General features: G+C 33.7%; 1 protein-coding gene across 1 annotated transcript in view; it reads left to right on the top strand.

The window, feature by feature from the left end:
* The first annotated feature begins 14,663 nt into the window (after positions 1–14,663).
* LOC127730584 (ras-associated and pleckstrin homology domains-containing protein 1-like) overlaps positions 14,664–17,453 on the top strand; it is a 99,338-nt gene continuing 96,548 nt past the window's right edge. Inside the window, exon 1 of the mRNA XM_052239038.1 lies at positions 14,664–14,722. The gene's annotated coding sequence lies outside the window, so the exon portion shown is untranslated. The remainder of the gene's footprint in view (positions 14,723–17,453) is intronic.

The raw sequence follows: 17,453 nt of genomic DNA, 5'->3' as shown, positions 1-17,453 counted from the left end.
ACTTCCTTAACTCGCAACTTGTAACTCGACGATAAGAAACCCTCCAAAGATCATCAACAATGAGCTGAGGGAGGAAATAAACTGGTCCGTCGTTCCATCTATAGCTTCGCACCGGGTCAGTGTAGCGATAAGTGAACACAACAGGGGTCCAGTTTAAGGGAGGAAATAGTTTAGAAAGCGAACATTTGAAAATTATGATAGTTTATCAATCAATGTTTAAAAAAAAAAATTAAAGTCATAGAAATTCTTTGTTTGAAGTGTTTACGAGGATTTAAACATTCCTCTAAACCGTGAGACTACTATATAACTATATATGTGTGTTATAGCTGGGAACAGTATATATGTTCCTGGTTATAGTAGTCTCAGCTCTAAATAAAGTTTTATATACGTCATGAAAAAAGACCACGTATGTCCTTCACCGGAATAGTTCGTCAATTATGCACGCCTTTATGACGTCACTAACCAGATAGAGGGGTTCGCCTGTATCCCTGCACTATTAAAGTCCATGAAGCGTCTTCGTGATCGACATTATGCAGGATAAACTAAAAATAATGTTTGTTCCGTAGGTACTTAATCACAATTCCCTTATGGTAGCAGTGCTGATGATCGATCATAAAGAATTTAATTTGCCGAATAATTCGTGCAATAAAGCATCATATTTTTCAACCGCTCGCTCCACATGGGAAGGAAGTGACGGTGCCCTAAAACGCACGAATGATGTTCACTAAAAGCAAAGTTTTTGACCGAAATGCAACGAACTCGAGTATCTGGACTAGGTGAGGGCCCAGTGCGCCTCGTCATAGGCTGTACATCTCATGATAACTTGAGATATTTATAAAGGGCAAGTGTTGAATACTGTGAATTTGAGATTTTACACTCAGTCTTGTCTCTACTCTAATTATTTTTTACCTATAAACTTTAATATAGCACTATAGACATAGTCTGATATTAAAGTAAGTAGGTAATTTTTCAGAGACAAGTGCCTGTATAGATAGGATTTGACTCCATTAATTTTTGCTTTAGGGACCGGTCATTTGTAACCTGAAAGTGAAAAGGGGTTGGGGTTGGAGGAAATTAACAGGGGCGTAGCTAGGTATCCAATAAACTGTAGGCACAAATTGCGGCAGGGGGTCTGGAGGACGATCAAGGCCCCCATCAGGTCCAGGGCAGTGCCCTGCTAGGGGGTTCATGGGGGGGGGGGGGGCAAAGCTCCCCTACAGAAAACTGTTTTCAGCATTTCAGTTGCAAAATTTTGTGTACAAAAAAACATGAAAACTGGTCATTTTATTATAATATACATAATTTTACAATTACATCTGACTGATGAATTAACCGGCAGTACAATTGGAAATATATATAAAAAAATTTTACAATATGCATTGCCCAGCGTGGATCAGCGTAGCCCTTTATTAAGCAGCACAACCTGTTTAGTATTTTCATATCTATTCCTTTCTGATTGAGGATAATTGATATATACGTCAATTGATAGTACATATTGACGATCCAACATTTAAAAGAAACCTTCACCGTTCCCTGGCTACACAAACACATACACACACAGTCGATGCCTCATGCAGAAGTTCTGTTCTGTCCATACTATCAAACAAAATTCAAGAAATTCATATATCTTTATATCCTGTACTGTCAAATCCCTACCTGCTTAGGAATTTGAATAATGATGGTCATTACACGTAGATCTGAGAGTACTCGAAGTTCCTGAAAGCTAGTTGATTGATTGATTGATTGCTAAACGGCCAGTGGTAAATAGTTCATGCATGTTCAGGACAAAAACAAATTTCCAATAAATACAACAGGTAGCTAGGTCCTATAATAGTGGTCGTCCATGACAAAGGTCTGGAAATTTGGAAACGCCATGTATTGGAAAATAAGGGCTTATTGGATGGGAACAGAAATTTTGCCTTTCAGTAATAAATTCTTTATTTAAAGAGGGTAAACTCAGTTAGTTACAATAAACTAATCTTCCCTGAGGCCCTCACATACAAATTACAATACAATCAAAAACAGATATTTACACATAGTTAATTTACAGTCAAGTAGTTCAATGTAATATTGTTAACATGATAAGATATAAAGCTGTTCAAGATGTACATGTAGGTAGTCAAAAAATCAAATAAAAATAAAAAAAAAATAAAAAAAAAAATATACAAATACATTGTAGAAAACATAATTTTATCAGGACTGTGTTAAGTACTTCTTGATACTTTGTTTATAAGTATAAGTATAAGTAGACCACCTACGAACCCCTCAAAGTTTCTTAATGTGCAGAGAGCGTGGCATTCTCTCTACACGAGGCATTGGATTTAACGTCCCCATTCTGACCAGACGTGACTGCGTATTTATACATCCTGCACAGCCAAACGAACGCCCAACTTTGGCAAGGGTTTTACTGTAGGTCGGATGAAGACCAAGTGGAAAGCTAGTTGAAAGCCAACAACAACTAATTAAAAAAAATCATGTGCCTAAGTTGAGGTTCATTCAAGTATTTGTTGATAGAAGTGAAATGATCTGAACCAAAGTTCTAGTTTATAGTTTCTATATAAGGTGGAATATAATGACATACAATTCTATCCAATACTCCATTCACTAAGGATGTGGAATGGAAAGGACATGGCCGGGGGGGGGGTGTATCAACATACAAATTTGTGAACAGACATCCCGCTTGGGTTTTAAAAAAAAACAACATTCATATATTGATTCATGCTAAAATACCTACCCATTCATATATTTCATAGGAAAATCACAACCCATTTATATATATTTTTCAATTTTTCAGCTATCATGACTCTTGTTTAGAAGTTAAACACGTGATCATTCATATTATTAGATAAAAATGATGAGAACATAGTTTTTAGGGACTTCTTAACAGAAGATGAACATTTATGACTCATTCAGGCCATTGTTATATTACCTTCGTAAAATTGCACCAAATTGATATATTGGACATTCCAAAAAAGTGACCCATACCAGCTGCACGTCTGCGTATATCTTTATATAGGAGGGGGGCATATTCAGCAGAAGTGTCTAACACTTGATTCAGATGTCATACCTAAATATCTCTTGCGTCATCATTTAACTTCAATTCAATCATTCAATATTGTTTCATGTGAGTCGTTTTCATGTTTTCTGAAGGGGGTCTTGAATTTAGTTAACCTTCTTCGAGGTGGGGACTTGAAAAAAAGAAATTCTGATGATTCCTCGCCAGGTCCCCCAAATGAGAGAAAATGACCAATCCCTTAATATCATATATACATAGTTATGTACTAAGTGTGTGTCTGCATGAGCTGAGACTCAGTGTGTGTAAGATTTAGAAAATAAAACTGCATTAACAGCTCAACAAATCACAATTCTATATATATCGGAGACAAACTTAAAATATAAACCAATTTAAAAACTTTTGTTAACTTCAGAAAAAGATAAAATGTCTTTACTTTAATAAATTTAACTGGGAGAGAAGGACATATGAGTTAAAAAAAATAACTGAGTTTCAATATATTAAGTTAATTGTTGGAAGATAACCAGCAAATATTGATACCTTGGATGGCTTCTTGTCAACTGTTGTGATGATTTGAAATTTCAATTTTGGTATATTCCTTGAGTATTTTTGATTTATAAATTTTTGATAAATATGCAAAGAAAAAGACTAACATTTTTTATCTAGGGGCCCTACCTGTCGCAATATGAAAAATTGACATAAGTACCAAAATTAAAAGCATGTGCTTCTGGATTGCTGCTAATCTTTTCCCTTGGACTATGAAGTAACCATGTATACCTCAAAGAATAAAAATGTGAATTTCTAAAGATTGCACTTCCAACTTTTATAAATATTCTGGAAAAATATTTGGACACGTATTCTTTTACAAAAGTACTAAGCAACCTTACGTTTATTTGGAATATGAAGAACATCCTCCATAGCATGGAAAATTTAGTTTTTTACCAATTGCAAGTGCTGGGGTATTCACTATGCATTGCTTATTTATCTAAGCAGGCAAACCTTTGTGGAATAAAATTCTAATCTGGGTTGTTTAAGAAACTGAAATTGTAAGGAATGTTACAATATTACAACAACAAAAAAACATTTTTAGAATCTGAGATCATTTGTGAGACAATATTTTCATTAGCACTTGTTTCACTGAAATACTGTCCCCTCCATTTCATAAGAATTTTATTAATCTAATCAAGAACCCATAAAGGGCATCATTTTACAACAATATTAAGCACAATATGATTGGAAAAAAGAAAAACTAGATCCTAATATAATACTATCATATTATGGACAGGATCAGAGCCTATCACATCATGTGTCTTACATAACTATAACAATAATTTCATAATAATTAAATATTATTTTATATATTTTGTATCCACCTGGATCTTATTTCTAAACACTTAATAATATAATTGCCTAGGCACATAAGAGTTGGTAATTGCTCATTTGTTAACAGCCAGAAATATTTTTTATCCTTGGGTAATTCTTTAGAATTAGTACAAAAACTGTTTACTTTATCCCATAATAACTTTCTCTGTTCGTTATATAAAGGACAACTTACTGTGAAATGGGTCTCATCTTCAATAGAATTTGATCCATGTGATAGGCAGTGATGACATAGAAGCTGACTTCTCTCTATGTATTTTTTACTATATCTATCTTTCTCAATTTTAAGATCATGTGCACTTATTCTCATTTTTCATATGGGCCCTCAGTGGCCGAGTGGTCTAAGTAGTTACTACTGTAATCACTAGCCAGTCAACACTGAGGTTGTGAGTTCGAACCCCGCTCATGCGGGTGCACTCGACCCCAATCTTAATTGACTAGGATTGTCAGTTTTCCTATCGAAGGTCGGTGGTTTTCTCCGGGCACTCCGGCTTCCTCCACCAATAAAAACTGGCCGCCACGAAATAGCCCAAAAGCGGTGCTTAAAAGCGGCGTTAAAACACCAAAAATCAAAATCAAATCAATCATTTTACATATAGCTCTTCTTATATTAAAATCTTTAATTGATAAATAAGCCTCCTTTACGAAGTCAGTCTTGAGGTTGAAATAATTTTCTAATTTACTATTACCTTGTGATAAGGTATCAGATCTTTTGACCACCCAAAATGTTTTAAAACTGTTACAAAGTTTACATTTTACAAATTTAATTAATTTATTGAGCTTTGTATTCAAATTTTGTATATCAAGTGATTGAAGGACATATCTCATAGATGAATACCAACAATTAATGTTTCCTGCATCTGAAATTTTATTACAAACATAAGCATCTTAAAGTAACCCATCATCCAATTTGCTAAGCCTGTGTACATATTTTACCATAGATATAATGACAGAAAAATATAGAGGAAATCTTGCAACCTCTGATAACACTACCAAATTTGAGGCTTTTTTATTTACACCAAGAATATATTTTAGATACCTGAAATGTGATTTTTCCAAATAATCATTTATGTAAATTAATTCAAATAGATAATCACTTTTTTTCTTGCAAGCAGCAGTGTTAAACTTAAATGTACCCCAAATTTCACTACAATATAATAAAATTGGTTTTATTGTGTGATCATATAAGTGGATTGCAGTATCAATACTTGGATTACAAGCTGACATGGATTTTTGTAGTTTAAATTTTGCCTTTAGGGACTTTTTGAATAGCTCTTCTTTCCCCTGCTGAAAAAGACCACTAGAAGTAAAGACTATCCCTAAATATTTATATCTGTTAACACATTCTATAGCCTCATTATCTAAACAAAGTGATTCCTTCAAAAATTTTCCAGGCTTGTTAAAAATTAAAACTTTTGTTTTGGACAAGTTTACATCTAGACACCAATCAATACAATAAGTGTGCAGTTTATCAAGTCGGTTTTGAAGACCCTGTTTAGTGTTTGATAATATAATAATGTCATCAGCGTACATAAGACAATCAATTCTACGCCCATTGATATAAACAGCATCTGGACTCGACTCAAATTTTGGAGGCAGATCGTTAATGAAAAGCTTAAATAAATTTGGGCTTAGAACATCCCCTTGCCTTACCCAAACTAGCGAGCTGAATGATGGCATTAGTACATTACCCACTTTCACTGACATTTCATTTTTTCTGTACATATCTTTTAAAATAGTATAAAATTTTCCAGATATGTTATTTTCCAATAATTTGTATCTAATACCACAGTGTATGACCCTAAATTTCCCCCCCCCCCCTTTTCTGTTAGTATATTTATCTAATATGGTTTTTAAAACAAACATATGGTCAGATGTTCTACTCTTTTTTTGAAAAACCAACCTATATATGCCACAAGGAAACCAACTCCAAACTTAAACTATTATGTGTTACTGATATACTATAATACACATTTGTTTACTTGTGTAAACATATATTTATCTGACTCTCAGACAGTTGTGTTTTATAGTATGACAAGTACTTTGTGCATTTGTATCGTAGGACTTGGTCTTCTGTGCTCACTGTAAGACTAATGCTAGACTTACTGTCATTTGTATCGTAGGACTTGATCTTCTGTGCTCACTGTAAGACTAATGCTAGACTTACTGTCATTTATATCGTAGGACTTGGTCTTCTGTGCTCACTGTAAGACTAATTCTAGACTTACTGTCATTTGTATCGTAGGACTTGGTCTTCTGTGCTCACTGTAAGACTAATGCTAGACTTACTGTCATTTGTATCGTAGGACTTGGTCTTCTGTGCTCACTGTAAGACTAATGCTAGACTTACTGTCATTTGTATCGTAGGACTTGGTCTTCTGTGCTCACTGTAAGACTAATGCTAGACTTACTGTCATTTGTATCGTAGGACTTGGTCTTCTGTGCTCACTGTAAGACTAATGCTAGACTTACTGTAAACATATAAATTATATAAATTTGGGACACTTTTGGTGGCAGGGGTCTTAGGCCAGAGAAAAGCATGAAATTACTGTGGTCAATTTGGTCTAAGTTTTTCTGTTGTGAAGTTATGAGTCAAACAGAGAGCCATGTCCAGTGACTCATAAATCCCATATCACTGGACATTAATGATCAATATCAGGTTAATCTGATATTAATGGACAATATCTATTCTATTGATATAGTCAAGGTGTTAGTTTATTATGTATGTTTATCTCTCTAATCATACAGCCCTTCAGTATTTTTATCTGCTGATTTCACCAACACTACATTTTCTTTTGAAATCAATACTTGATGAATGTTTATGATTTCCTTTTATGCACACATCATTTTATTATATATTATTTTTTATACAAGGTTCTCTCAAATTCTCAAGACAATTCAAGGTAATAACCTTTTTGCCGTTCATGCAGATACTTCAATTTCAACCTTTTTTCACTGGTTATAAATTTTGTATCTAATTAATTATGTGGTAAATTGTTGATAGGAACATGTTGTGTTTTAATCAATTTTTTAATCGGTAAAGTGGCACACTTAATTCTTTTACCAGACCAGTTAAATGTGTATTATTTTCTGCTACTTTACATTGAGCAGGAAATGATTATAGGTTAAGTAGGTGATTATTACTCTTGACCAGCTGTTTTTGTTTGATCAGTAAATCTGACTTAGAAAGGTGGGACAAGGAGGGGAAGCATACATGAAATTGAGTTACTTCTCTTTGAATTTGTTTAAATTATTTCCTTGCAAAAAGAATTTGGGCAAATACAGCTCTATATACTTAATAAAATAAATCTAAACAAAATCAGAGTTAACTTACAAAAAAGTCAACATTTGAAGGTATAAAAAACTATAAAAAGACTGAAGATGGGGGTGGGGGTGTATTATAACCATGCCCACTAATGGGGGCAAGGCATGGCTACATCCAAGTAAAACCTTTTCTATCATAAAGAAAGAATTTGTCAATATTAATTTCATTTTTAAATCTTAAAGAAATGCAGGGTCAATTTTGAAAATTTTCCTTTTAGACATTCCATTAAAAGATTTGTATTCATTGCACCTTAATTTTATTTAAATGAGTTGTATGTATTATGTTAAAATTAGAGCTGCTAAAATCTTTTAACAAATCAAATGGTCATTTCAGACCTAAATTCCATTATAGATGTAGACTTTATCATGTGTTTATATCACTGTTATCTATTGCTAGCCTTTAGGGAGAGAGTGTTAATCTTATGTTTACTTTTATATTGTGAGTCTGGTATGTCAAGTGTACCAAGTTTGACTGACATGATTAAAAAAAAACAGGTTTTTCATTTAAGGTAACAAAATATCATTTTCATACATAAGATAATTGTGACTTTTCTAACTGTTAGTCTGGTTAGTTTATCATTATTTCCTTGTTGCCAGAAGAATGTCATAATGTTAGATCATTTGAGAAGAATATCAGAAAAATCTGCAGGAAACCTTTTTCTAGGGAGAGACTTGTTCTACAGTTATTTGTGTCACTTATAATTTAACCTTAATTTCTGAATTAACCCTCTTCAAATTTAATTGAAGAGTATCCATTAATATCAAAACCATGTATGATGAGATAAAATAAACTAAGAAAGAAGTACAACACAAATTTGAGGAACTAACTGGTATATGTTCTTTTAAAAAAAAAATTGGCATTCATCTGGTCCCACCAAATATCCTGCAACTATCATTATCATCTCATTAGACTTGCACATCAATTTAAAGTCAAATAACTGTTTATGTGATGGATATTTGACCATGCATGAAATCTAATCAATGCAATTAACTAGACTTTGTTTATTATAGTCATTGTGTTTATAAACATGTAAAGTTATGCACATAAGATTGTGTGAAATAATATTTACCCTGGAGCTATTGAGATAAGATGTTTAGATAATCACTTCACCTGTTAGGGTCAGTGATAATACCTAACCCAGGTCACTGATGAAGCCATAAATCAAACATTATTAAAGCCATATGTGTGAATCTCTTACTACATGTATAAATCAAATAGGGTTTGCTAGGAATATTTATTAATTTTGTGAATTGGAATTTAAAACTGGAGAATTTTGTAAGTATGTTTTTTTTAATATCGGTATTTTAACATTCATACATTGTAACTGAGAGATGAAAAATGATGAAACACACACATATAATAAATTCATCAATAATATATCAGAAAGTGATCATAAGCCAATTTATCCATCTATCAAGAAAGTAATACAATCAAAAGCAACAACCATGCAACCCATGAGTAAAAAAATTTAGTTTTAGGGTTGTAAGAAATGTTTTTTTTTCAACTTTGCAAACATTTGAAAATATATTTGTAAGACTATTTAATAAGCACAAGTTTGCTTTAACAGTGGTTTGAATTAATAAAATAAAAATCCTCAAAATTGTCATAAAATTTGAAAGGTTAATTTTTTTATAAGTTTTTCATACCTTTGAACTATAATATTCTATTTAAGATAGACACAAAAGGGGGTATTTCTCTTCCTTTATAGAAACAAGGAGATGTGATAGGATTGCCAATATTTCAATGTTATTTGTTTGGAAACTTTCCATATTTGTTTATGATCAATTAAAACTTATTGTAAATTTGTCAAGTATTAATGAAGTTAAAGATTGATTATAACATATTTATTATGATAAACATTTGAGTGGAGAAAATCTTTAACAAAGACTACATAAGTAAATATTTAAATATATGATGAAAAGATTAGTAAAAGAAAAGAGTTAGCATTTACAAAATTGACAAATTACATTTAATAGTACAGCTGATATGTACACATTAAGAAAAAGGACTGCTAAATTGATTTTAACCAAATAAATGATTCAAATTTTACCAAGTATGATTTTATCAGTGTCTGATCCTTTGATTAAAATAGATTAACTTTTTGGTTTAAAATTGTCAATATTTTTACCTTGATACGCTAGTTTCTTTTTTTTTTTACCATTTTGGACAATGATGTCCCCAGGACCCACTCCACAGACAGTGAATTATTCCCTGATTATGATTTGGCACCATTGAAGTATTATATTGTCAATAGAAGTATATTATCTATATAAAAATTGCACATACGTATACATGTTCAACAAACCACTGCCATCCAAAGCAATACACATCACATACACCAAAGCAATACACACCACATACACCAAACAACAATTATCCAAAGCAATAACCCTGCACATACACAAAACCACTACCATCCAAAGCAATAACCCACAACATACACCAAACCACAATTATCCAAAGCAATAACCCACCACATACACCAAACAACAATTATCCAAAGCAATAACCCACAACATACACCAAACAACAATTATCCAAAGCAATAACCCACCACACACACAAAACCACTACCATCCAAAGCAATAACCCACCACATACACCAAACAACAATTATCCAAAGCAATAACCCACAACATACACCAAACAACAATTATCCAAAGCAATAACCCACCACATACACAAAACCACTACCATCCAAAGCAATAACCCACAACATACACCAAACAACAATTATCCAAAGCAATAACCCACAACATACACCAAACAACAATTATCCAAAGCAATAACCCACCACATACACCAAACCACTTCCATCCAAAGCAATAACCCACAACATACACCAAACAACAATTATCCAAAGCAATAACCCACCACATACACAAAACCACTACCATCCAAAGCAATAACCCACCACATACATAAAACCACTACCATCCAAAGCAAAAACCCACCACATACACCAAACCACTTCCATCCAAAGCAACACCAACTACATACACCAAACCACTACCATCCAAAGCAATAACCCACAATATACACCAAACCACTTCCATCCTAAGCTATACCAACTACATACACCAAACCACTACCATCCAAAGCAATAACCCACCACATACACCAAACCACTACCATCCAAAGCTATAACCCACAACATACACCAAACAACAATTATCCAAAGCAATAACCCACCACATACACCAAACAACAATTATCCAAAGCAATAACCCACAACATACACCAAACCACTACCATCCAAAGCAATAACCCACCACATACACCAAACAACAATTATCCAAAGCAATAACCAACCACATACACAAAACCACTACCATCCAAAGCAATAACCCACAACATACACCAAACAACAATTATCCAAAGCAATAACCCACAACATACACCAAACAACAATTATCCAAAGCAATAACCCACCACATACACCAAACCACTACTATCAAAAGCAATACCAACTACATACACCAAACCACTACCATCAAAAGCAATAACCCACCACATACACCAAACCACTACCATCCAAAGCAATATCAACCACTTACACCAAACCACTTCCATCCAAAGCAATACCAACTACATACACCAAACCACTACCATCAAAAGCAATAACCCACCACATACACCAAACCACTTCCATCTAAAACAATACACAACACATACACCAACACATACACCAAACCATTACATTCCAAAGCAATACTCACCACATACACCAATTTACTGACATCCAAAGCAATACCCACCACATACAGCAACCACTACCATTTAAAGCAATACCCACCACATACACCCAAAGTTATACCAACCACGTACACCAAACCATTACATTCCAAAGCAATACCCACCACATACACTAAACCACTATTGTCCCAAGTAATACCCACAACATTCACTAAACCACTACCACCAAAGCAATACCCACCACATAACCAAATCTCTTCCATCCAAAGCAATACCCACTACATACCCAACCACTACCATCTCGAGCAATACCCACCACATACACCAAACCACTACCATCCAAAGCAATACCCACCACAAACACCAAACCACTACCATCCAAAGCAATACCCAACTTATACACCAAACTACTACCCACCTGCAATTCCATCCAAAGCAATACCCACCACATACACCAAACCACTACCATCCAAAGCAATACCCAACCACATACACTAAACCACTACCATAAAAAGCAATACTCACCACATACACCAAACCACTAACATCCAAAGCAATACCCACCACATACAGCAACCACTACCATTTAAAGCAATACCCACCACATACACCAAACCGCTAGCATCCAAAGCAATGTTAACCACATACACCAAGCACTACCACAGTCTGCACCAAAATCTTTTCCACCTACTAGTCCGACGACCGATATTCAGAAATTTTTTTTATGTGTGTAAACAAAGTTTTGCAAATACTAGTCCAAATACAATTTTACTAGTCTGGGGCATCGGACTAGTGGCTTATTCAACTTATTCAACCACATACACCAAACCACTGCCATCCAAAGCAATTTCAACCACATAATCCAGATAGTGGCCATTGAAAATCTATACTCACCATATACACTTAACGTGTCATTATCATTTAAAGCAAAACCTACCACACACATCAAATATCCACCATTATGTACCATATAAAGCAAAGCTTCCCACTTAAGCCAATTAATGACCATCTAAATCAAAGCTCCTCACTTCAGCCAATTAATGACCATCTGAAGCAAAGCACACCACCTATGTTAAATAATCAATGACCATCAAAAGGAAAATGATTATATAACAATGTATAAAGCAAAGCTCACCAAATACACCAAAAGTTTATAGTGTCTCGGCTACATCAGGCCCAAATATATAAAGCAAAGCTCACCACATACACCAAAAGGTTATAGTGTCTCTGCGACATCAGACCCAAATATATAAAGCCAAGCTCACCACATACATCAAAAGTTTATAGTGTCTCTGCTACATCAGACCCAAATATATAAAGCAAAGCTCACCACATACACCAAAGTTTATAGTGTCTCTGCTACATCAGACCTAAATATATATAGCAAAACTCACCACATAACCAAAAGTTATAGTGCCTCTGCTACATCAGACCCAAATATATAAAGCAAAGCTCACCACATACACCAAAGTGTATAGTGTCTCTGTTACATCAGACCCAAATATATAAAGCAAAGCTCACCACATACACCAAAAGTTATAGTGTCTGCTACATCAGACCCAAATATGTAAAGCCATACCTAAAGAACATCTTTTTGGTTATCTTCATCAGGCCTTTCAGGAAAAAAAGATAACTATATTATTATTTATCTGCTGAACCAATTATCTGTCTCCTAATACCTAATTATTGTAAAATGTCCTGTTCTTATAGGTAAAGGCTTCCCAAACACCAGGATTCCTTGAAGTGCTATTATTATAAGCCCCTGCTATCCATTTATTGGAACCTTTTGTTGCCAACTTTCTATAACTGTTATCAGTTATCATTGACAACTTGCTATATTCCTCAAAATGCTCAGCCTTTCTACTGTTATTCTTCACACTCAACAACTGTATATTACTGCAACAGATGGATATACAAATTATTTGTTATATGACACATATAAAACATTGCTACCCTGTTTTTTCATTTTATTCTTAGTGAAATTAATTGCCACATTCTCTTATTTTTTCTCTGTTTTATGTTTTATTATTGTAAACATTCTGGAAACTGGATTTGCACCAAATAATTTGTTTCTTCTGTCAGGGAACATAGGTTTTATACGACCGCAAAAAAAATTTTTGTGGTCGTATATTGGTATGACGTTGGCGTCGTCGTCGTCGTCTTCCGAAGACACATTGGTTTTCGCACTCTTAACTTTAGTTTAAGTGAATGGATCTCTATGAAATTTTACCATAAGGTTCAATACCACAAAAGGAAGGTTGGGATTGATTTTGGGGGTTATGGTACCAACAGTTAAGGAATTAGGGGCCAAAAAGGGGCCAAAAATAAGCATTTTTCTAGTTTCCAGACATAACTTGTGTGTTAGTTTATGGATCTCTTTGACATTGTACCACAAGGTTCCATATCACAAAGGGAATGCTGGGATTGATTTTGGGGGTAATTGCCTCCAAACTTTGTGAATTAGGGGCCAAAAAAGGGGCAAAAAACAAGCATTTTTCTAGTTTCATGACAATTACTTGTGTGTAAGTGTATGGATCTTTCTGAAATTGTACTACAAGGTTCCATATCACAAAGGGAAAGCTGGAATTGAGTTTGGGGGTAATTGCCCAAAACATTTAGGAATAAGGGTCCAAAAAGGGGCCAAAAATAAGCATTTTTCTAGTTTCCAGACAATAACTTGTGTTCAAGTGTATGGATCTCTCTGAAATTGTACTGCAAGGTACCATACCACAAAGGGAAGGCTGGGATTGAGTTTGGGGGTGATGAATCATAAGGGGGTTCAAAAAATTTGGGGGGGATTTTTTTTTTCCTTTTTTTTTCTTTAAAATTTTCCATTTTAAATTGGTTATTTCTGATTTATATATAAAAGCAAATAATAATGATATGGTTTGAATAGGTAAATTAAAATTTTTTAAGTTCTTAGACCACATTCATTCTGTGTCAGAAACCTATGCTGTGTCAAATATTTAATCACAATCCAAATTCAGTGCTGTATCAAGCTTGAATGTTGTGTCCATACTTGCCCCAACTGTGCAGGGTTCGACCTCTGCGGTCGTATCAAGCTGTGCCCAGCGGAGCATTTTATTATCTGTGAACTTTCAATAAAATGACCAAGCCAAATTAAAGCTTAAAATAGTATGAGAATTTGTTCTATTTGAATTTCACATAATTGTTATTTAATTAAAGATCAATGCTAAATATTTGAAGTGTTATCTGTATTATAAAGGGTATTTTAAACTGTCTTTTTATAGGAAATAATGTTGACATAACAGTTAAGGCGACAAGATAAAAGTCACAGGTAATTCCAGGTATATATATTTTTGATTCTTACTTTATTTTATGTCTTACTGATTATGAGATTATTATTTGAATCTATTTTTTTACAATTGTGTAGATGTATGGAATGATTCAATCAATCAATATTCTACTGTTATGCATCTCTTTTCGTTCTTAGATACAAGTGTTTAGAAATTTAAAAAAACTACTTATACATGTATGCACCTGCATTTCTAATTTCACTTTATTTAATGATTTATGTAAATGAATATTTTGAATGTAGTATTATGTCATAAAAACAGCAAAGCTATCACTGCAGGACTTCATTTATCTTACTGTATTTCATTTTTTGAATTTACTGGCTTACCAGCACAGAAACAATACATATAAAAGGGTGACCACAGAAAAAGTTTCTGTAATTTTGCGTTATCCTTTTCCAAAGAGTAGGAGATGCATTTATAAGAGTCTTTAATTTGTCTGGAAAATTTAGATATAACAAAATAGAGTTTTTTTAATAGGGCCGCAAAAAAATTTTGCAGTCGTTTGTGGTATGACGTTGGCATCGTCATCGGCGTCGTCGTCTTTGTCGTCGTCGTCCGAAGACACATTGGTTTTAGCACTCTAACTTTAGTTTAAGTAAATGGATTTCTATGAAATTTTACCATAAGGTTCAATACCACAAAAGGAAGGTTGGGATTGATTTTGGGGGTTATGGTACCAACAGTTAAGGAATAAGGGGCCAAAAATAAGCATTTTTGTAACTTCCAGACATAACTTGTATGTTAGTTTATGGATCTCTCTGACATTCTACCACAAGGTTCTATATCACAAAGGGAATGCTGGGATTGATTTTGGGGGTAATTGCCTCCAAATATTAGGAATTAGGGGCAAAAAAAGGGGCAAAAAAGAAGCATTTTTCTAGTTCCATGACAATAACTTGTGTGTAAGTGTATGGATCTTTCTGAAATTATACTACAAGGTTCCATATCACAAAGGGAAAGCTGGAATTGAGTTTGGGGGTAATTGCCCAAAATGTTTAGGAATAAGGGTCCAAAAAGGGGCCAAAAATAAGCATTTTTCTAGTTTCCAGACAATAACTTGTGTTCAAGTGTATGGATCTCTCTGAAATTGTACTGCAAGGTACCATCTCACAAAGGGAAGGCTGGGATTGAGTTTGGGGGTGATGAATCATAAGGGCGTTCAAAAAATTTGGGGGGGATTTTTTTTTCCTTTTTTTTCTTTAAAATTTTCCATTTTAAATTGGTTATTTCTGATTTATATATAAAAGCAAATAATAATGATATGGTTTGAATAGGTAAATTAAAATTTTTTAAGTTCTTAGACCACATTCATTCTGTGTCAGAAACCTATGCTGTGTCAAATATTTAATCACAATCCAAATTCAGTGCTGTATCAAGCTTGAATGTTGTGTCCATACTTGCCCAAACTGTTCAGGGTTTGTCCTCTTCGTTTGTATCAAGCTGCGTCCAGTGGAGCATTTTATTTTAAGATAATTGGTTGGTGTTAACAAAGTGTTAACTGTAATGTCTTACAGTTTGAATGAATATTCATCAAGATAAATTTAATGTTTCTTAAAAAAAACGGCAAAAATTGTTTGGTTTGTCAAATTATGAGTAGTGGATACTGAGCACATGCAATTATGAAAGTATTTATAAGATAGGTGTTGATATTGTAGGAAAACACTGGCATAAAGATTGTGTTGGTTCTTGCATGTGCTGTAGTGTTTATATAAACAAATTGAATTTATTTGTCAAACATCATTTTCATGGCCAGTTTAAGCTTTTTTACTAAAGAATACCTACTACTTTCTTAATAAATAAACATTTATTGAATAGGCCTGTTGTTATTAATCTGTGCATATAACAGCTGTCTTGATATTAATCAATTGTAATAATTCTTATAGATATAATATCATTAATCAAGATAAATGAAAAGTCACTCAATATTATTGAGGTTTATGAACACTTTAATATAGGTAGACAGTTGAGGACCTATATTTAACATTATTATGAGAAGCTAAGGTTCCGTAACAGTACAACACAGTAATATCAGTACCCTGATCTCCAATTAGGTAAACTACTTTGTGATAAAATCTGGTGATGGTATTGTCTGATCAATTCATCAGAAATGAATTTGACTGGCATTTGCATAATTTGTATTGAACATTTTGATGGATAATGACTGTTCAAAGTAGTATGAAAATGATATGCTTGAAAGGATGAATCAGTTAAAATGTTTGATAGAAAGATGGGTTAAAAAAGTAAAAGAAAGAAACAAGGTAAATAAATGTTTGAGTAAAATATCCTGTAAACATGGGTGTTGGAAGTAACGCATAAACGTAACGTTCTCGCTGCCGCTATTCATTGTAACGTCACCTAAGTGTGACGTATTGAGATCAGAGTTTGAATAGAGATCCATACAAGCTAGACGCCTTTGTTGTATTGTTAGCCTTATAGTTGCCCGATTTACCCACTAAACGATATTGGTGCCAAGCGACCAGGATGAATTTGAAGCTGAAATCGATACGTGCAGGACATCGAAGCGCCATTTCAAGAATATTTAAGAAATTCGACGAAATTCGGGAGAGCGGAACAGAACTTGTTGATTCCGATGAACTTTCGAACATTTTAGACACTTTGAAAAGGAAACAAGAATTGTTAAGGAAATTAGATGAAGACATTATTCAGAATTTGGATCAAGAGGACATTGAAACAAAAATTGTTGACTCAGATGAGTATTCAT

The sequence above is a fragment of the Mytilus californianus genome, unplaced genomic scaffold (genome assembly GCF_021869535.1).
Source record: "Mytilus californianus isolate M0D057914Y unplaced genomic scaffold, xbMytCali1.0.p SCAF_2, whole genome shotgun sequence".
NCBI classification, from domain to species: domain Eukaryota; kingdom Metazoa; phylum Mollusca; class Bivalvia; order Mytilida; family Mytilidae; genus Mytilus; species Mytilus californianus.
The sequence above is the reverse complement of the archived record's forward strand: the minus strand, read 5'-3'. Positions and strand labels throughout refer to the sequence as shown.